This window comes from Mastomys coucha, unplaced genomic scaffold, assembly GCF_008632895.1.
Source record: "Mastomys coucha isolate ucsf_1 unplaced genomic scaffold, UCSF_Mcou_1 pScaffold8, whole genome shotgun sequence".
In the NCBI taxonomy this organism is placed as follows: Eukaryota; Metazoa; Chordata; class Mammalia; order Rodentia; family Muridae; genus Mastomys; species Mastomys coucha.
In genome coordinates, this window is record NW_022196914.1 from 16,305,997 (window position 1) to 16,328,550 (window position 22,554).

At 35.4% G+C, this 22,554-nt stretch overlaps 1 protein-coding gene across 1 annotated transcript in view; it reads left to right on the forward strand.

The window, feature by feature from the left end:
- Positions 1 to 259: 259 nt before the first annotated feature.
- Positions 260 to 22,554, forward strand: part of Cdh12 (cadherin 12) — a 1,081,833-nt gene continuing 1,059,538 nt past the window's right edge. Inside the window, exon 1 of the mRNA XM_031359979.1 lies at positions 260 to 539. The gene's annotated coding sequence lies outside the window, so the exon portion shown is untranslated. The remainder of the gene's footprint in view (positions 540 to 22,554) is intronic.

Here is a 22,554-nt window from a genome sequence, read left to right on the forward strand (position 1 = left end):
ATTCAAAGAACTCTACAATGAACGGTCGGGGCGGGGGGGGGGGGGGGGAACAAATAAGATGCATTTCAAATATTGGATTCAATTACTTTCCACAACTCAGAGACGTGTCAAAGGCACGCTGTGTTTTGTTTTGAGGGCGGGGAGATGACAGGGAAGGAATCCTGAGCCCCCATTGGCTCGCGGCTAACCACTGCAGCTGAGCCTCTCCAACACCCCCCAACCCCCTCCGCCCTGAGAGCATTATTGATCCGAAGGGTAAATGTGGAGGGAGCCACAGAGAGGGTCCAAGCGTTTCTGAGAAGAGAGGCTGCCTCTTCCAGGAACAAAGTGGTGTCTGCTGGCTGCCTGGCCTGGGAACCTTCTGTGAATTAAAGGGGACAAAATGCGCGGTCGTGGTTCGCTACAGTGATTGAGAAGAGGGAAGAGACAGGCAGAGGGAGAAGTCGCACCTTGGAGCAAGGCTGTGTTGTTGCATCCCGCTGTTGCCCTTTCTCTGCTCCGCTCCTGTTCCTGCATCTGCATCTGCTCTCAGCCATCAGGTAAGGCTCTTTTTCTAACTAAGACTGGATTTGTGTGTGTGTGATCCCTTCAGGGAACACTCACAGAGACGCATGCATGATTAATAAAGTGATGCCAGGCTAGTCAAAGCTGGAGAAAGCTGTTCACCGACCCGGCGTCTGAATCAGAAGCTTGTGAATGATTTTGCTTTAGGAAACTTCACCAAGTTCTAAACAAGTCTGTAGTCTTTACAGCTGTAAGGCTGCTTAGAGAGAGAGGGATTCGTTCGCTACTACTGCACCTCAGCTAGGCTAAAATATCAAATGAAAATAAATGGATAAGCCGGAGATAGATGTTCAACTGGTTATTTTGTAAGAGCTCTCAGGGTGGTTAAAAGCACACACTGCTTTAGTTTCAAAATGCCAATTCCCTTCACTACTTACTTAACGGAAAGAAATTTTGAAACACTCTTATTTAAATTACATGTGTGAAACGATTTAATATTTCATTAGCTGGGTGTATTGACATCTTGCGTTGTCTACCACAAAACTCACTTGGGACAATTACTACACAAGCTAAGGGATATGTATTATGATGTGGAAAAATTTCAAAGCCATCAGTTATTTGATGTAAGAAAAAAGATATAAGGGTTATATGGGACAGAGAACATAGAAGCTAAAGGCTCTTTCAAGGTGAATATCCCTATTTTTATAAATATTCTGTTTAGCATGATTAGTTCTTGTACCCACTCTTACGTTGAGAATATGGTGGCTTCAGAAGCTCTGAACTTCAGGGTCTGTGGTGCCTCGTGGATACATTTCTCTGTTCTCTCTGGAGAGGCAACTGACATACTTTTTGCTGATACAATAACCATTTCTTAATTTCCAGTTTCTCATCTAGTATTTTTAAAGCTCATTCACACACTTCTCAGCAAGGAAATCAGTTTATATACTTTGGAGGTTGTCCGTGAAGTATTCTCAGTATGTATGTGCTCAGTTTACATTACTCTAGAGATGACAAAATAGTGCAAAATCTAAACAAACATCTGTTCTCTTTGTCTTTATTTTGACAGCATACTTGATGAGACGTGAAATTTATAAAATAGTATTTAGATACTAGGCATTCATGAACACCGCACCTCATGATTTCTTTGCATTAATTTTTGCCACATTAGACTACGCAATTTAAAATATCATTTTAACTTTTTGACAGTGTTGTTTGTTGAAAGGAATAGATGCAGGCTGTAAATATCCTCCTTTATTCACATAACGTGCCTTCAGAATTGAAAGGCAGCTGAGTATTCTTTACTAGCTGTAAGCAGTTGATTGACACATTGTTTTGGGATGCTCAAGTGCAGAGCCATAAGACAAGCAGGAACTTCCACTTAACTAACTGCCACGATCTGCTTACTCAGCACCGAGACAAGAGGGTTTCTCAATCTGCTAAAGAAACTCTTGAAATAAAAAAAAAAAAAAAAAAAAAAAGAGATTTGTTAAGAACATGAAAGACCACCAAAGAATATAGGATCATGTTCTGCATTAACAATATTACTTCAAAATCTAACTTCAAACATTAAGCTGCAACTAAACTTCCTAGTCATAGAAAGGGAAGCATTGATATTATTCCTTTTGTGCTTCCCTAATATCTAATTGCTGTATGCTTCACTCCCGTTGCCTGATGTTGTTTTTAAGCAGTCAGGAGAGTTTTAAGCCAAGTGATTTTTCTGACTAGAGCTCACTTCTTCCACTGATCTGTTTAGTGATGTGATTGTTTCAGATAATACACACAAAAATACAGAGCTCGGTTAGCATCGGAGATAGTCATTTGTTCCCTGTGTTAAGATTTTGTGGTAGCAAAAAAAAAAAAAAAAAAAAAAAAAAAAAAAAAACATAGAATTTAGCTTATAGGGAAAAAAAAATCCCAACTAAGGCTTGATTTGACATACTTACCCTTGGATTTTGGGGCACCATTCTTTTCTGCTTACATCAAGCATTTTTGTATTTGAGATTGTGGCAGGTTGTAAATCATGGAATAATTTGTGATACATGGAATAATTTGTGAAAACTAACCAATCTTATGGTTTCATGCTTGTTAGTATATAATTTATTCTTGTTTCTTAAAATGCACTGTGATGACACCTAATCACTCCTGCTAATGAATTAAACCTGCAGACATTCTGTTTATACTGTGTTTATGTGCAATTTGAAGTATTAATTTTCACGCTTATACCTGGATGCTTGCCATTAAATCTAAGTGTATATGAGAGAGATGCAGGACAATGGTTGTTTGCCATGTTTTCTTATAAAAATATTAAATCTAAACCCTTGGATTATGAAATGACCTATTAGTACATCCTGTTACAAATACCCTTACACTTCCCAAGGCAAACATTGCTTCACCAGTCTAATTCAAAGTAAGGCAGTATTGTGTCTCTTGTTGAGCAAATTACTGCCTTGAATATGTGATTACAGCCTATATTATCAGTACCAATGAATAGGCAGAATTTAATAGATATTATGGTACCAATCCTATCTATATTAAAGTATAAGCAGAAATAGACCATCTAGTCTGCTTTTATGATGGATAAAATTAATATTGAAAAATAAAGTATTTCATTATACAGGGTTAAATGTTTAAGGAATTTACCTAGACTTTATTATTCCTTATTAATGATAAGTGGGAAGTGAGTATTTTAAAGTGTGACAACTGTTAAAATCACTTTTGAATTTTAGGCAAATGTGTTTTTTCCTAAATTGCTCTGCAGAAGGGTTGTTATACCAGAACCACACCATTAAAGGGAAATGTGTGTGAAGGTGTGTGATATAGCATCCATAGAGCATGATCATGATTCCTCAAAGTTAAAGTAGCAGATGATAATATGACAAGCACTGTGGAATAAATAACATGTTTAGAACAAGGGAAATATCTGCTCAAAGAGAAATTGAATAAAAATGAGTTCTACATGATGTAATTCTACTTTTGTGATAGCCTTGGCACATGTTCTCAAAACTCAATTATACACTGATATATTTTATTATGACCTTTAATAATCATACCCCAACATGTCAAAAACAGAGCAAGTACACATTATTCTATACATTTAGTTTTATTAAGGTTGACACTGCACTAACATATCAGTGTTTTCAATATGGAATAAATTAAATATTTGTTATGTTTCAGTTATTTTCTTTCCATTGATTTTCACTTGTAACCTTTATTCTAGAAATAGCTACATGGGTGGTTTATAAAGTAGTTCACATTACCTTGAATATATAGACACCTTACTATGCACTGGAAAATTATGCTTAAAATGCATGCATTTCATGCACATATATCTTAGAACTATAGTGAGAAATTGAGGCTTAAGACTGTGCACAGATACTTACTATAAAAGTATCTAACTGATATACTCAAATGTCAAAAGGATGTATGCTTTTGTTCTTCAGAGTTTATCTAAGTATCCAGTGTTAGAGGAGAGACTTAGAATAAGAACTCAATTGTAAAGTAGAGCACTAGTTTTAGATATGCTTGATAACACCTTCAATTTGTGATGTAATTAATGGTTCCCAAAGCTCCAATATTCTTGACAATTATCATTAAATGTCAAAAGCCTATTTATAAATATGACAATTCTGATTCCTTTACAACCTGATGACATACTGGATGCTGGGCTAAGATTTAAAACAATGTTATGAAGTTACTTTCTGGGCATTTGGGAGCAAAATGTTTTACTTCTTGATTGTAGACTTCTTGTACTACTTAATGGAGAATACTATTATTCCGTTAACAATATTTATTAATGGACATGTCCTCCTACTTTGAACTTTAACTGCAGAAGCCTAGGCTACAGGCAACAACAAGGCTCACTACTACTTTAGATGATGAAATGTGTTGTCAGGATTTGTTAAGTGTTGGACTTAATTAGCATGATGGCGATGAAGCTACCCCTAGGCTACTTACAAAGATAATTATCTAGGCCACTGAAATGGCTTGGTGCCTACAGACACCTGTCATCAAACCTGATGACCTGGATTTAATCCTAAGGGCTTCCATCATGGAAAGACAGGACCAACTCTTAAAAGTTGTCTGCTGTTACACAAAATGTCTTGAGTATTCACACATACACGCAAACACACACAAAGATGCACACCAATAAGTACAATATAATCCTTTTCTTTTCTTCCTTTCTTTTTTTCTTTTTGTAAAAACTTAACAAATAGGCATGGACATTGCCTGCATTATGGAAGAATCACTAACTGTGAAGAAGGCTTAAGTTTTAAAATGGAGACCACAAGTTGAAAGTGGGGCTACAGAGGTTGTTAGCAATTGAGAGTGCTTATTGCTCTTACAGAAGACTAAACTTCAGATCCCAGCACTCTCATTGGGAAATGCACACCTGCCTGTGCCTCCAGCTCCTGTAGTTCAACTGTCCTCTTCTAACCTGTATGACCATTTCACTCATGCAAAAACCTTCTTTCACACACACACACACACACAAACACACACACAAACACACTGGCATGCATACACACATTTATGAATGTTCGTGTGTGCACATACACACACACAAGCACACAGTTACAAATAAAAATAAAATATATTTTAAAAGAAGAGTTAGAGAATGTAGAAACAAATTATTACTTTAATAGGTATTTGGACAAATGAAGACATAAAATACAATCTTAAAACCTAAGAATGAGAGAAACATGGGAATGAGAGCACAGACACTCTGGCCTGCCTAAGGAATTTTGGTGGATTTTTATGATAAATTATTAGGAATAAACTTTAGAAGCACCAAATAGAAAAAACTATACAATTCTGACACTTGAAATATTTATTTATTTATTTATTTTTATTTTTATTTTATTTTTTATAGTCCAGACTTTGTCCCCCTCCTGATCTATCCTATGAGTGTTCCTCATCCCATATCTCCTCCCCTGTCTTCAGGAAGATGTCTCACCCTCCTATCCCCAATTCCTGGAGCCTCAAGTCTCTTGAGGGTTAGATGCATCTTCTCTGACTGAACTCAACCTGGTAGTCCTTGGGGGCCTCATATCAGCTGCTGTATGCTGCTTGGTTGGTGATCCAGTGTCTAAGAGATCTCAGGGGTCTAGGTTGGTTGAGATTACTAGCCTTCCTATCAAGAAACTTACATATGCTTTTAATTTTGTTACAATTTTATTTTTTACCATTTTCATTCTCCTTTCAGGAATGGTTTAACTTTTGGACCTATAGATAACATTTTCTGAGACATCCTGGTACTCAGTTATAGGATTTCATCAGTCATTTATATAGAGATTCAATAAAGAGACAAGTTTTCTCAACAACATAGCTTTAAATGCTATCTGTGCATTTATTTCCAAAACTGTCTTGATGTCCAATTGGATATCATACTACCATCTTAAAATATGGACTTCATATTTCCACTTGAATATTTAATAGTCATTTCAAGCAAATTTGTTCAAAACTAAATTCTTGATTTCTATTTACCTTGCATAGACTAAATATACTTTTTTCTTTCTTTTTTCTATAATCGTGTTCATCTTAGTTAATTATATAATGTCTTCATCAGCTCTCCATAGCTCTAACAAAATACTTAAAACAAACAAATTTAGGGAGCCTATTTTCAAATGTCCATTTGTACCTCCAGTGAACTTTCTGGTCACGTGATTCATCATAATATGCAATGTACTATGGAGCAAATTTATCCCTTTGGAATGTTCAAGAAGCAGAATGGGAGGGGAGGGAGGTATGAATTGGTGGAAGGAGGGAAGGAAGGATGGAAGGAGGGAAGAAAGAAGGAGGGATGCTGGGAGAGGGAGAGGCCATCTTGCACTTCTTCCCTTCAAGGACATTTCCCAGTGATTTTTATTTCCTCTAGCAGCCCAATATTGTAAGGATGCACTCACTCTCAACAGTGTTGCAGTAAGGAAATGAAGCCTTTGTTACATTGTATTTGAGATACATTCATAAATGAAGCATAATGCAGAGCTAGAGCTTTCTCCTCAAAAGCTTGGAGCTTTAACATCACTCCTGAGACTTTCCTAGTCTCCTCTTATTCAACTATATATTAGTTCTGATGGATTCATAGCACCTAAGTCTCCAGTAGATATTTTATACCTTCAAGCCAGTTACTTCTCATGTCCCATACTTACAGTCACCTTTATCTCAGTCACTCCCATTTTAGACCTAGATTGTACAATAACAACCAGATTGTTCTGATGATACCTTTGCAACTTCTATTCCCTCCATAATAGTTTATAGCAGAGTGCCCCAGTACAAAACCACCTATGTCGCTGGCAAAGAACTACTGTGGGCTGAGAAACAAAGCCAAACTTTCCCTTTTCATTTTGTTTTTAACTACCCGAGCTCTTCCTTATCAATAACCATCATTTTCCTCGAGATGCAGGTTAATTTGTAAATTATATTTGATTTCCAAAGAGAATCATGACCTTTATTTATCTGTAAATTTTTTTTGAGGGGTGGGGTTTCGACACAGGGTTTCTCTGTGTAGCCTTGGCTGTCCTGGAACTCACTCTGTAGACCAGGCTGGCCTCGAACTCAGAAATCCACCTGCCTCTGCCTCCCAAGTGCTGGGATTAAAGGCATGCACCACCACCGCCTCTGTAAATTTTCTAAATAATACCAGGAGAATATCTATTATTTCATTGAATCATGCAAAATAATTATTTCACTGGATTATGTGAAATAATATTCATTGTATTATAGATGTTTTGTATTTTAAAATTTGTCAAATTAATAATTGTTTACATTAAGACATTGTGAAAGAGATGTATATTTATTAAAAACTATTTGAATTTTGGCTTTTGAGGTTTCTTAATGCAATGTTATACTCCTAAAATTCCAGAAATTAATAGGAAATCACAATTCCCAACTCCCCATGCCCTCATAAGAGTAAATGACTAATACTCTGCAGTGTAGTATATCACTAAGGTATTATGGATACTAATTTAGGTATTTCATAGGTAAATTAAACATAAGTTCTACTTATGATAAGTTTATTGACATACAACACCAATGTAATCCGGAAACTTCTGTATTTTTTTATGAAATAAAAAGCAAGTTCTATGATTGAAAATCATCATAATAGTGTGTAGTACCTGGAAGTCACCAATAAGTGTGGTAAATAAGTATTGAAGGAATAAGTACGAGCACATGAATCTACCTAAACATGTGTGTACATATAAAAATGCTTGAAAATTTTGACTAGCATGAAAAGAACCTTTAGGTAAAAGGGTGAGTTGTACAACTTTCAATTAAAATTACTGTTTGATTTTAACTTGGCCTACACATACATTCACAATATATTACATTACACATTTGTACTTATTGCAGAATCTATGTCCTGGTAAATATTGAAATGAATATAACACAATATGGATGCTAGTTTTATAAAAGCATTGAAAAGTTCAAGGCAAAATGATGTGAAAATGTACTGGTCATTTCAACTCAAAATTCAATGCTGTATTATTCTAAAATGGCCCAGTTTTTCTTGTCATCTACAATTAAAATGAAATGAAATGGGAACACTATAAACGTATATGGAGGCTGACAAATGATTGCCTAATTGGTTCTGAGATTCAGTTTTGGTTTTTGAGGATTACAAAAGGAGATTCTGCTTTAATAGCTGGATTTGAGTCTATGTACAGTCCAGAACACCTAAAGAAGCAATTAGGTGGTTTAGTCTTAAAGCTTTCTAAGATTTAATTCAGTAGCTCTCTTCAGAAGGGCATTGCTAATTCTTCCTGAATTACTCCTGCTACTAACTGCAGTGCCTTAATTTGAGCAGTATTCAGAACTCTATTCTCTCTAATGGAGCTAATTGCACTCTGAAAGTCCTTTTTGAGTGGAAACCTAATTCCTTTTGTGGAGTATTTCTTGACATAGTCCTCTCTCTTGTTTTCAAGTTGACACTTCTACATATTTCTGCAGGATAATACTGCAACTACAGTGTTCCTGGTTTACAACAGCTTCCAAGGAAGATAATTCAACAAATCAAAGCATGTTAGCTATCTAAAGCTACCTCTAATTTTGTACATGCTCAGGCTGTCTGTTCTAATAGACTCTAAGTCCTTGGAACATTAGCAAATCTCAGAGCTTTTAAACAGGCAGTGACCTATTCATTTAGAGGGCTGCTTCAGTGAATCACAGGCTCACTTAGGTTAATGACGGATCATGGAGCTGTTTTATTTGCAGTGAGCTAAGTTTTCCATTATCCCTAATATCCATGTGGGTCATGTCACTACATCCAAATAATGTTGAGCTTCCTTATTCTTTAGATTTGCAAGTTAGTATTTGGGATCTTACTATGGAAGTTCGTGAGCTCTTTCAATTGATCACTGTGGATCAGTGACTATGTATGTGCCCACACCAAGGAACTCAACTGTGTCTATTTTCTTGTGAGAATAGCAATATAGTAACTGCTTATTCAGTTTTCATTTGGGTATAATCTTAATCAGAAAGATAAATATTTACTTTTTTATCCATGTCTGTTCTTTTTTTTCCTTTTAAAGTATTATTGGTTTGCCTTCCTTTGAAAGTATGTATGATACAGGAATGGTTTCTTCACCAATACATATCCTTAAAACAACCTACATTTACATGAATAGTGTTTTCTTATGCATGTTACTTAAACACAAATATACATAGACTTCCATACTTGTGCAATCTCATATGTAGAAGTTTACCCATAGTGTGTTAAAATGTTATATTGCTCATAAGTATAATCAGCAAGCAGTCAAATTGTCTCTATTGCCAACAAGGCAATTGCTTATTTTATATTCCTGTTTAATTCTGTACGGTATCTCCAGAAGCATACACCTGTGTTAAGATGTCGTGAAAATTGAGGGAAATACACTGGAAAACATACTTTACATGGTTTTCAGAGCATTATTTAATGTCCTCACATTTCAACTTTATCACTCCTGTGCGCAAGCTTATGCACACATAAAAGTAGACACACATGCGCACAAAAGAGCAACTTCTTCACCGGAATCTCTAAAGCTAGCTAAGTGTTTCCCACAGAAGAAAATAAACACTTTTGGCATTAATTCTTTCTAAAAATGAAATACTTTCACACTATGTTGAAAGCTATGGAATATGAACGACAGTAGGGAAACAACCTCATTTATTCTTCTTTTGTGATTTACAGTAGTGATGACAGCCAGGGGGCGATGAACAATAGTGATTTCATGTGTGCCTGTTGCCAGTTTCAGAGTTGTGCAGGCAAAGAGAGTTTGTACCATATTCTGGCTCTCTTAGTGAATTAATTTAAAGATGGTCCATTAGTTCATGTCACCATGGAAAACTAGTTAAGTTATGAGTATTCTTACAAACTTGAATTGGAGAAAAAGATCCTAATATTGGGTATTCACAGAAAACTAAACTGAAAAATTATTGCATTTTGTTTTCTAGTCACAAAGCTATGATTAATAGCCTTTACTGAGAGCCAAGATATTTTCATTAGTGGTTACTTAACCAATTTTTGTAAATGGATATACTCGACCATTCTTTCATGCCAAAAAACCTCTAACTTTATAAATATAGGATGATAATTTTAGAATAAAGTTCTAAAATTACCTTTAAAAACAACCAAAACCAAAACAAACAAAACAAACAAACAAAACCAGGACCTTCCTCAGGAAAGGCGTCTAAACTCGTTAGGCCTGGTAATGAGCATCAGGACCATGAGAGGATGGGGCTGGCCTCTGAGTCTACCAATGATGACAATGAGGACAGCTGAGCTCCAACCACTGTGGCCATGAAGCCATGTCCATTCGCAGCCTGCCAGGGAAGTGCTGCACTGTTTGCATTTGTGGCCTGGGCTTTTCTGCCTAGTTCTGTGATTTAAGTTGACATGAAATGGCTATAAAGAATTTTGCAATGAAAAAAAAATCTGATAAGAATTAAATAGAACTATTCAAAATTGAACGACAGCATTCCCCATGGACTATTATTTGCTATTTAAAATATATTTAGAAAATTGTACTGTGTAAGTTAGGCATAAGAGAAAGCATTTGGTTTTGGGTGACAGGGTACCAAAATTTTAAACACTCTTAGAATTTCTTTCAACTCAAACTTTATTTCTGGGAAAATTTCAACTTTAACTCTGATCTCATACTACAACCTTTGTGATTAATATTTATTATGTTATTAAATAATTTCACATCTAACTTAATGTTATTGTACAACCTCTCATGTAATCTTTTATAATTGTGTTGTTTTATACCTGATTTACAAGGAGTAATGTATGCAGATCTCACATGATCCAAATTGCTAATCATTACACCTCTGAATTTTGCTTCTTTACTATTCCAACTGTATGGTGAGTGGTGTTACAAGATGCTTTCAAGAGTCATGAGGAAAGCAGAGCATCCTACATGTGATCTATAGACCATTCTTTATCCATGGTCAGAATTAGGAAACTTTCATTTTTCTTCTGTTGCATTTGTTTTTGTTTAGTTGTCAATATGTAGGTACAGATTGTTCCTCATCTACAATTGTGTAATTTGCAATTTCCCTGCTTTAGAATTATGTAAGTCTATATGTATTTATTGCTTAGTATTTCAATCATTTATTTATAAAGTATATACTGTATCTATGCTAATAATGCTGGATTCTCAATGGAAAATCATATGTAGAAAGAAAGCCAAAAGACAGTCCACACCACCTTACTCTACAGTGTTCTAGGCTATGTTCACTGTGTTAGGTGTATTAAATTCATTTTTACTTACAGTATTTGCAAAGATGAATGGATTTTCCAGGGTGAATCCCTTTGAAAATACAGGAGCATCTATGATAATTTTAGACATCTGCATTTTAAAATACTTTTGAGATTGCTTATTTAACATTATCCATTCTAAGTCACATGTTTACATTTTAGGAGAAGCCATCTGGAGGTGAAGTCTAATCCAAGAAATGACTAATAAGAGCTTTATTTAGGCCCCCACATAGTACCAGTTCCTTACATGATATTTTAGGAACTTTTTCTCCAAATATCACCTGCTCAAGCTTTTTAACTGCTGTCACCTGATGCACTTTGGTTGTCTAAATAATTATTATTATTTTTAACTACACTTTCAAATTTCATTATAAATTCAATTCAGCTTCTTAATATGAAAAATCAAATTTGTTACTTCTGAATGTTCATATGTCAAAGTGTTTATTTCCGTTCATCAGTGAACTTTTACTTCCAGAGACAACGTTTCACACCAGCACCTCATAAATGAACCACCGTATAGTCTTTTCTAGATTCTCACATTATTGCAGGAGCTCCTGTTTATCTCAGTCTACACCCACACCCAAGTGATCTCACCCAAGTTCATAATTTTAGATACCATATGCTGAAAACTCCAAAATATGCATCTCCAATCTCTGATTTACCCAAATTATTCTCTATCCATGTGCTTTACTTGGCATATAAATTAGATTTCAGATGGGCATCTCAAATCTACATGTCCAAATTGAATTCTTAGACTTCACTCCTAAACATTTGTTATCCTTTGATTTCACTAAACAGATCCTTCTATTCAGTGAATCAACCTGGAATGTCTCAATTTCTCATACCCTGCTCTTCTTTTTTTGTTTTTTGTTTTTTGTCTTTTGTTGTTGTTGTTTTGCTTTTTTCAAGGCAGGGTTTCTCTGTGTAGCCCTGGCAGTCCTGGAACTCACTCTGTAGACCAGACTGGCCTTGAACTCAGAAATCTGCCTCCCTCTGCCTCCCAAGTGCTAGGATACCCTGGTCTTCTTTCACACTGTGTACTAATCTCCACTAAATATTTTTTACTCCTGTATCCAAAACATATGCAGATCCTCTCCAGTGCTCAGCAGTTCTACTCATGTCTCCACAACTCAAGGATAATTAGCAGTGATCTGAGTTATTAATATATCCTTGAATTATTAACTTCAAGAGCAGTTTTAACCCCTTAAATCATGTCTCATTAGGGGATTGGGCAACAGGTCAGTGGTAGAGTACACGTCTAGCATACTCAAAGATATGGGGTCAATATTTGGTACTGTCAAAAAATTATATGTCTTTGTGTCCCTTTTTTGTTTGAGGCTAATGAAGCTTCCTCATTTGACTCATAAAATACACACATACCTAAATCAATAATAGATTAATTGTTTAGAATATTTAGTAGACTTTTAGAACATAGCAATGAAGTAGTGGAAGTACTATGTTTATACATGTAGTGTGCTTGTTTAATAGTATGTTATGGATTTAATTGTACCTGAGTAATTAACAATCTGAGTTTTAACTAATTTCTGTATTTATTTACCTAGCCACAATAGAGATTAAACAGCAAAATTAAGAGACACACCATAAAAACAAAGACAAAACCCATCTGACATCAACTAAACAGTGATTGTCCCTTGAAATGTAGTAAACAATATTGTCTTCTAGTTTACACACACATGCACACATGTCTGTATATATTTAGATACCCACAGTACAGATAAATATGAATAAATAACAAAATTTATTCACCAAAGAAAAAAAGTGTCCTCAATGAAAACTATTTCCTTAAATTGTAACTATATCAAATGTGAATTATGTGCTAGAACAATAAAATATTGCATTTACATAAATGCATGGCTCTGTCAAAATGTGTTGCTGTTGTTGTTTAATTGTTAATAAATTAAGCAGTGAATCATCACTATTTTAATGAAGTTTCAATCATAGAAGCAGAGTTCCCTTTAATTTTATGAGTACAAGGAGTTTAATTTCAGAATGATTTATGCAAATGGGGTGAGATGTTAGGTGGAGCTTAGCATGTGAGAGGACATCCGTGGAAGATAGAGTACTAAAAAGAACTGCTACATCATTGCTGTTTCAAGGTTCAGTGAGAAGCAACAGAGATGACAAGGCTGTCTGGCAATCAAAATATGGACAGTCATGTGTAGAAACATGCCAGCTGCTCATGCTGAGGTCTACAAGAATCCATTTTCTTCTGAGTAGTAACCTCTGTCTGGGGTTATACCAGTCATCAGAATGTAAAGTGGAACAGAGCAAACACATGCAGTAAAAAGATGAACAGTGTCTATCTCTCTACTTTTGTTAGAGTCCAACAAACATCACTCTACATTATTGTTTGTTTGATAATCCTTTACTTCTATAAAAGAACATGTGTACAAACCACACACACACACACACAAACAAACACACACACTCACACACACACACACAAACACAAATCAATGCTCATCAACAAACATCTGTGAAAAACATTTGTACAACCTTCACCTAGCTTGTCAATAGTGACAGTACAACACACTATAGATTTATATCTCATAGTAGGACCTAAACACATCTCTTCAGTCCACTTTAACTTCTATATACAAGAAATTGAACTTACATCTATCATAGTAATTCTATGATTTTAATAATGTGAAGTTTCTACATGAAATATAGTGAATGTCTAAGATTTTATTATATTAAACCTTGTTTTGTCATATAGTCTGATGTACACCAACAATAAAAACAAAAATCTATTTGTGAGAAGATTTTTACTTGTAGCATTTATTCAAATGTATTTTGAAAATTATTAATTGTTCTCAATTTTATCATAACAGAATAATATGTTTAAAATATCAAACATATATTCATGGCACATATATGAGCAGCACAAATGACAATAGTTTGATGAAGAATTATGTTTTTAATTTATTTTTTCTTATGTAATATTAGTCATTGTATATTAAATTTGAGCCTTTTGTGATCATATTTTATCTTCACTTTTTCATTTAACAAGCTGTCAATAGTGGTTTAACATGCATCAAAAAATTCTTTTAGGCATTGTACAAGTAATAATTGACAGAGACTATGTTGCACTAGACAGAATTTTGCATTCTAATATATTTTAATCATTAAAACACATGACATTAAATTATAGCTGTATTGGAACATACAAATTTAAGTAATAAATGTAAAAAAATTACCATATCCAGTGGTTCTAGATTTGTCTAGTTTTCTGGTTCTAGTTGTTAATTAAATATTTAACCCTCTTTGAGAGGTAGGGTTACCTGATTAGTTATATGCTTGCACTGTTTCAGAACTTTCTAAAACAATGCTGTAGCAATTTCTTATTACATAAAATCTTTTGTTTACTATTTCTTTGAATAACTCACAAAACAGAATTTTATTACCTAATGCATTTGCTCTTCAATGTAGAATATTTAAATTAGAATTTTCATTCAATGAAAACTATCCCCATTTATCTAAATCAGTCAAAGTTTATAAAGAAGCTTTTCCAAATTTCTCTTTGCCACTTTATGTTCCCTTTTTACATTCAGTATCTATTTCTGACCCCAAAATTCTTTTTAAACGCGTTATATAATCTCTCATAAAGGAAAGACATGTGTCCCTTAGGCATGCACTGCTGTTGTTAAATAGTAGCTCATCCATTCTTTCTAGACTCAAAGAAGATAATTACTTCAGGTAATGTTTTAGGTGAACTTTGTCTTAATTATTTTCTTATTGATGTGATAAAAAACCATGACCAAGGCAACTTATAAAAGGGAGCATTATTTATTCAGGGCTCACAGTTTCAGAGCATTAGTGTCAATGACAATCAAGGCAGGGTGTATGGTGGATGCAGACAGCAATGGCATACATATTGTTTGAGTTGTTTCTGAGAGCTAACATCTGATCCAAAAGCTAAAGGCAGAAGGAGACATATTGAAAAAGCTTGGAATGGCTTAGGCCTTTGAAACCTGGCTTTCTTCCAGGGACAAACCACCTCTCAAAAGGCCATGGTCCATAATCCTCCCAAAACAGTTCAACCAACTAGGCACCAAGAATTCAAATATATGTGCCTGTGGTATCCTGTTTCATTCAAACCACAAGAGCCACTAATTTAGTTTATTAAAAAGCATTGTCCACAGACATGACCATTTCTATGTGATGAAAGTTCATTTCTTGCCTCCAGATGTAAGTTCCCTTTTCAGTGGCCACATGGACCAGAAAAGATGGAAGCAACAATAGGGATATTTTTAATTAATTAATTGAATTGTTCACTTTGCATCCTGACCACTGTTTCCACTCTCAGTTCCTCTCTTCCCAGACCTTTGTAGACCCTCTTCCCCATTCACTCCTCCCTTTCTTTTCAAAAACGAGGAGGCCTTTCATGGATATCAACCAGCCTAAGCATATCATGTTGTAGTACTAAGAAGAGCATCTTCTCCTATTGATGGTACAAGTGGCAGCCCAGTGAGGGCAAGAGGTCCCAAAGCAAGGCAACAGTCAGTGACAGCCCCTGCCCCTACTGTTAGTAGTTCCACATAAATACTAAGTTACAAAAGAGGTATATATATTCAGAGGGCATAAAATAGTCCCCGGCATGTTCTCAGGCTTGTGGCTTCTCCTCTCTGAGTCTCTATAACCCTGTGTTAGTTGATTCTGTAGGTTTTCTTGTAGTGTACTTGAAGCCCCTGACACTTAACAATCCTCCTTTTCCATCTTCCCCAGGAGATCCAAGCTCCAGCTAATGTTTGGCTGTTGGTCTCTGCATCTGTTTTCACCGGTTGCTAAGTGAAGCCTCTCTGATGAGATTTATACTATTCTCCTGTCTGAAAGTATAGCAGAATATCATTAACAGTGCTAGGGGGTCTCTCTTTCATGGCATGAGTCTCAAGCTTGTCCAGTCATTAGCTGGCCATTCCTTCAACTTCTGCTTCATCTTTACCTTGGTACATCTTGCAGGATAAATATACCAAAGTCCAGCCCTAGTATGAGGAGGATCCTGAGAAAGAGGGAATGGGGGAGGGGGCACTGAATCAATAATAACTCAGAGTCAGTAGTAGATGCAAGTTGTCAGTTAAAGTGCTCTCTCTTTGTCTGAGTATTCTCATTATTCTTCCTACTTCTTTATTTTTCCTTCCTCATTCTTCTCATTCTTCTTCTGTCTTCCATCCAGAGAGGCTGAGCCCAGTCTTTTATGTAATAAAGCTATGTAATCAAGGCTTTGACCATTATCAATCATTTTTTAGAAATACTTAAATTTACATAAATTTTATTAATACTGGATTATTAGTCCTAATCCCTAGTTGCTTAAAACAAAAACTAAACGGAAAGCAAAAGCACATTTCCATTGTTTTTATACAGCCTGTTCTTTACAGGTTGCTAGGCACAACTCTTTCAGTTTCTTAATACAGCAGACAGTATAGTCTTTAGTAAGAACAGAAAGGTGACAGACTACTAAGGTTAAATAATTTCTTACAAAGTTTTACAATATATTTAAGCAAAGCAGCTAGTTCTCTCTGATATCTCTCTAAGCACTTCAAATCCATTCCTTCAAGTAGCTAGGAGTAATAAGTACAATATTCTTATATGTTTACACATCATTTTCTAATATTTGTTTCATTATCCTATTAACTCCTTAGACTCATTACTCTCCTTCTAATACTAGTTGTTTCTAGATCACATACAAGCCTTCCTCCTATCAGAAAAACCCATCTATCATTTGCTGTATTCTTTCTTTTCCTACCCATGCCTTTTATTCTTAAGACTGCTTTAAATCTTTGTCCTTCATGTCCCCAAGTATATTCTGGCTAATTGGTGCAGCAGTAATTAGTCCAGAAATTCATGTCTTCTCATAATTTGACCAATTCTGACCAAGTTTGATCAAGTCTTGCAATAAACACCTTCTACAAAAGACTGTGTAGGCTTTTATGGCCTCTGTGGTTATTTTGTCTAGGTCCTTTCCCATGGCCCTAAAGGCTAAGTGGAAGGTCTTTTCTCATCCCCCACTGTGGGGCAGTAGGCAGTTCTGACAGCCAGAGTCCAGTACAGCAGCCACCTGGGAACCTCAGAGACCCACTGAGCAAAGTAAATTTGTTCACAAGGGACAGTAGGAGTTCGGTGATAGCTCCTGAGACTGATGGCTCAGATTTCAGTCCAGACTCCTCACAGCTGCCCCTGTAAGAGATATGTGCTCTATCAGGCAGACAATGCCTCAAGATCCCAGCATTCTAGCTGGACCTTACACACAGTCATCTGACCACAAGCCAGGTGTGCCACTCTCCATACAATAAAAGAAGTGGTTCCACCCTTCACTCTCTTACTCTCCTACTCTTACTCTCCCTCTCTTGTTCTCTTACTCTTACTTCCTCTCACTCTCTTCTCTTACTCTCCCTCTTGCTTTTCTGCCCTCTTACTCTTGCACTCTTGCACTCTCTCCTCTCTGCTCTTTGTTCTCTTCTCTTGCTTTCTCCCTCTCCTTTCTCTCTCTCTCTCCTTCCTCTCCTTTCCTTCTCTCTACTCAACCAGTATATTCTATCCTTCCTACAATAAAATAACTCATTTATACATTGCCTCCTTTTTAACTAATCTGCTGTGCAGCAACAGTTCAGCCCCAGGGGAGAGAGGGAGACCTGGGCTTCAGTAGCAGGCCCTCTGCCTCCAGAGAGAGAGAGAGAGAGAGAGAGAGAGAGAGAGAGCATCAGCCAGGCCACCAGCCCAGCCCCACCCCCTGCTTTTGGAACACGCCCCATAGCCTCACAACCATCTCCATTCCTCATTTCTGAGAACCACATCTGTTTCATTCAGTTATGGAGTGATCACCTCTTAGTTATGGGTGAAGTATATTTACTAGAAACAGAGATTGAAAGTAAAACACATAGAAGAGACATAAATCAACCTTCACGCCAGTATTGACCATCAACCCATGTGGGGTTCAATGGCCTAGCAATGTACCAGAAGCAGGAATTGTGTCACACCTCTCTTTATGCAGCCATGCCACACTTGGCACAAATTGTAGGCCAAAATTTCTGTGACTGGTTGGGAGTCAGAATCCCTTCACTGGAAATCTTGCCTGGTTACTGGAGATGGCTAGTTCAGGCTCCATATCCTCCATTGCTAGTAGTATTAGCTATGGTCACTTTCTGAGATCCCTGGGAGTTTCCATTGCCCTTGGTTTCTAATGAATCCCAACGATGCCTGCCTCTTCCCATTGATTCCAGTTATCTCTTCTTCTCTCTTCTCACATGATCCCTCCTGTTCCCATCCCTACCCCATCCATTTCCCTCTTCCCTTGTCCATCCACAATGTTCCTTCTATTTCCCTTTCTCAGGTGTGATTCATGTGCCGCTCCCAAACCTTCCTTGTCACATAGCTTCTTTTGTGTCTGTGAATTGTAATATGGTTGCTATTTACTTTATGGATAATATTCCCATATAAATGAGTACATATCATGTTAATCATCTATTTATTCATGTTAGCATAAAACAAGCACATGCATATTGTATCAAAAGAAATAGTGATACTAACAAGGGGATGAGATTGTTCCTTTATGATTAACTATGAAAGAAAATATGTGTCTATAACACTTTCTCATGTCTTATTTGTTTATGTTTTTCAGTTATTGTAATTTTTGACCAAATTAAGAATCCATACAAACCTAAGAATATTATATATAAAAAGGCCAAATATCTATATACTGTTTGCAAAGAGATAATTCACAACAATATTGGAATAATGGTAATGTCATCAAATTCATATCAAGTGTGCTGAAAGTTTACATTTTAATACAAGGTTAATAAATCCTTTCAATAGAAATATCCATGTCTCTTTTCAATATCATATATTATAAAATAAAAACAGAAATTACTAAAGTATTCTATAAATATTTGTTTTATGAGAACCTTCATAAGGTTTTATTTTTCTAAAATGCTCTTTAACTCTTTACTTCTTACAAGCATTGTTTAAGCTTCCATTTCTCTCCTCAAACATCCTCTGCCTGATTTCCCTTCTTCTTTGTGCCCTTTGGCTTCTTCAGACACACAGAACACTCAATATCCATTTTTTACCCCATCCCCATCACCATCCCTCCTTCTCCCTCTGGTTTTCTTTTCTCCTTCCTTCATCTAACTCTTCTCTCCATTTTCTTCTTCCTTTTATTCTCTTCCCTTCCTTGTTTTTTGCTTTCCTTTCTGCTATCATAAATTATACTTAATGACTCCTCATAATATATTTATAATGCAAAATATTATCAACCAGAATAGTATGTTTATTGGAAAATTCTGTTATGATATGCACTTAAAATAACTCCTTATTAGTACTTGTTCTTAAGTACCAGTAATAGATTGGTTAGATGCTAACATTCTTAATCACCTGAGTGCATAATTTCCACCAAATAAGTATAACATGATTTAAATAAAGTCAGGTTGAATGTTTCCTTTATTTTGCTATTAAATATAGGATCAGAAAAAGGTATATTAAACTATATTTATTTTAAATTCCTGGTAAAAGTATCCTATGTTTATTATGATAATCAAGGTCATTAATACAAATATACATAATTACTACATACCTTGAAAACATTTTTGTTGGTATTGAAATATAATTAACTAAGATTAAATTTTGTTATAATAAATTTCCATCATTCTTATTGATTATAATGAAACTTAATTACTAAAGTTTCTTTCTATAGCATGAACTTTGCAGTTTAGCACCTTGAATTTCAAATATTACCACTCAACAAAAGTTCTTAAACTCAGTTTCTATCTCCTGTCAGTGGTCCCAATGAAACAGTATCAATACTGATCACTCACCTGATTTAATCTGAAAGGAAATGCAACTAATGAGTGAAGAATTTTGCAATTGGAAAATGTAATAGTTCAATGATATTACATTGTGTTCAGCAGTGGAAGGTCAAGGATTATAACTAAAACACCTGACAGACATGCTATCTAGCATCCTCATGGGAAAACAGGAAGTGTAGAGTTAATGGAGAGTTATGTCCTTCAATTCAAAACAAGTTAATGAGGACAACTGAGTACATTCTTTAATGAGTAGCTCTGTTCCATGAACATTTTCTGACATTTTGCTTTACTTAAAAATGATAACTATATGCATTTCAATAATAAAATAAGTGAAGTGAATATAGGATATCAGGACACTATTGTACCTTGATTTAATAAAATAATAGTTAGAATACCATAAAATTACAACTACTAACATCCTTACAGAAACAATTTAGCAACATGCCAATGATAGAAAAGAATTCATAGACATCATTTTAAATAATATTTTTTTTTTAACTTAAGTCATGTAGCCTATCAATTTGAGAGTGCAGGGACATGTGAGGGATTTGATGAAAAGTCTATGAGAGGGCAGAGGGAAGACATGGAGGACTGGAAGTGATGTGATCCTATTTCAATTGTAAGATAGTTTAAAAAAAGAAGGAAATCTTAGGCACAGGCTGGAGAATTGGCTCAGTGGTTAAGCAACTGCTGTTTGTTTGATTGTTTGTTTGTTTATTTATTTATTACAGAGGAAGGAGGTTCAGTTCACAGCATTAAAGAGACACCTTAAAACCATCTTTATCTCTAGGCTTAGAAAATTTGACCCCACTTCTGCCCTCTACAAGCACAAGGCACCAGCAAAGCCAGCACAGTTATCCATGCACTTATTCTTGTATACACAAAATAAAAATAAACTTTTAAATGAAAAGCATTAATTCATTTGAAAATACCAGTATCTCCAAATCTACTCTACCATCTTTGATTTGGCAAATCATTAATAATCAAATGAAATATTAAGTGGTTTACTTAGCAATAGAGCACATCATATTCACATAAATTCCATAAAAGATTTCACCCTGGTTTAGTACAATTATGCTCTTTAAATCAATTAACTATTACTTACAACCAAAATCATGTTCAACAATATAACACAATACTTTACAGATAAGGTACCCTGAAGTCCACAACTGTAGCAGTTGGTGTTCTGGGATGTGATTGTGTTGGATGCAATTTCAGCATCCCCTGTTTTATTTGAGTCTCCTCTATTCAGCATCATGAGGGAACATAGCTTCCTCATGATCTAATATTCTGAAAACCTTCATGTGGTCATGCCATAGTATATATTTTTATCTCATATTTTATCTGAAGATTAAAAACAAAAACCTCCATATCTAGTTTTGATATATTTGAAAAACAAAACCTTATTGACATAGAATAAAGTATAAACATACACAGATACACACACAGACATACACACATACACATACACACAACTAAATTGTTTACTGGCCAGGGAGAGGTTAAGATATTAGATAGCCTTTAAATATTAAAAAAAAAATGCAATAGAAAAAACCCAGCAGCCTACAGATTGGGAAGGGCTATCCACTAACGCTACATCCAACAAAGGGCTAATATCTAAAATATATAAAGAACCAAATAAGTTAAACTCTAACAAAACAAATAACACATATCTTTTTTTAAAACAAAAAAATGGGTACAAAATTGAACAAAACATTCTCAATAGAAGAATCTTGAATGGCCTAGAAGTACTTAAAGAAATGCTCAACATCCTTAATTATTAGGAAAATGCAAATGAAAACCACCATTAGATTCTACCTTACACCAATCAGAATGGCTAAGTTCAAAAATCTTAAGCAACAGCATATGCTGGCGAGGGTGTAGAGAAAAGGGAACACTCCTCCATTGCTGGTGATTTTGTATACTTATACAATCACTCTGTAAATCAATCTGGCAGTTTCTCAGAAAATTGAAATACCTAAAGGTGCAGGAATACTGCTCCTGGGTATATACCTAAAGGATGCTCCAACATGCCATAAGGGCACATGCTCTACTATGAGTCTAGCATCTTTCTTCATAATAGCCAGAAACTGACAACAACCCAAATGTCCCTCAATCAAAGAACAGATTCAGAAAATGTTGTTCATTTACAAAATGTAATACATGACTCAGCTATTAAAAACAAGGAATTTTGCCAGCAAATTGATGGAACTAGAAAATATCATTCTGAGTAGAGTAACCCAGACTGAAAAGACATGCATGGTATGTACTCCCTCACTAATAAATGGATATTAGCCATAACATGCTGATACCCTTGATATACCCAAAGACCCAAAGAAGTTAAACAAAGAGGAAGCCCCAATGAAGTAAGAATGCTTGAATCTCACTTAGAAGGAGGAATACAACAGTCATAGGAGACATAGGGGGAAGGGAAATAGGGGAGAGGAGGTTAGGATCAGCTGTAAGGAGAGATAAGAAAGACAGCAAAAGGGCCAA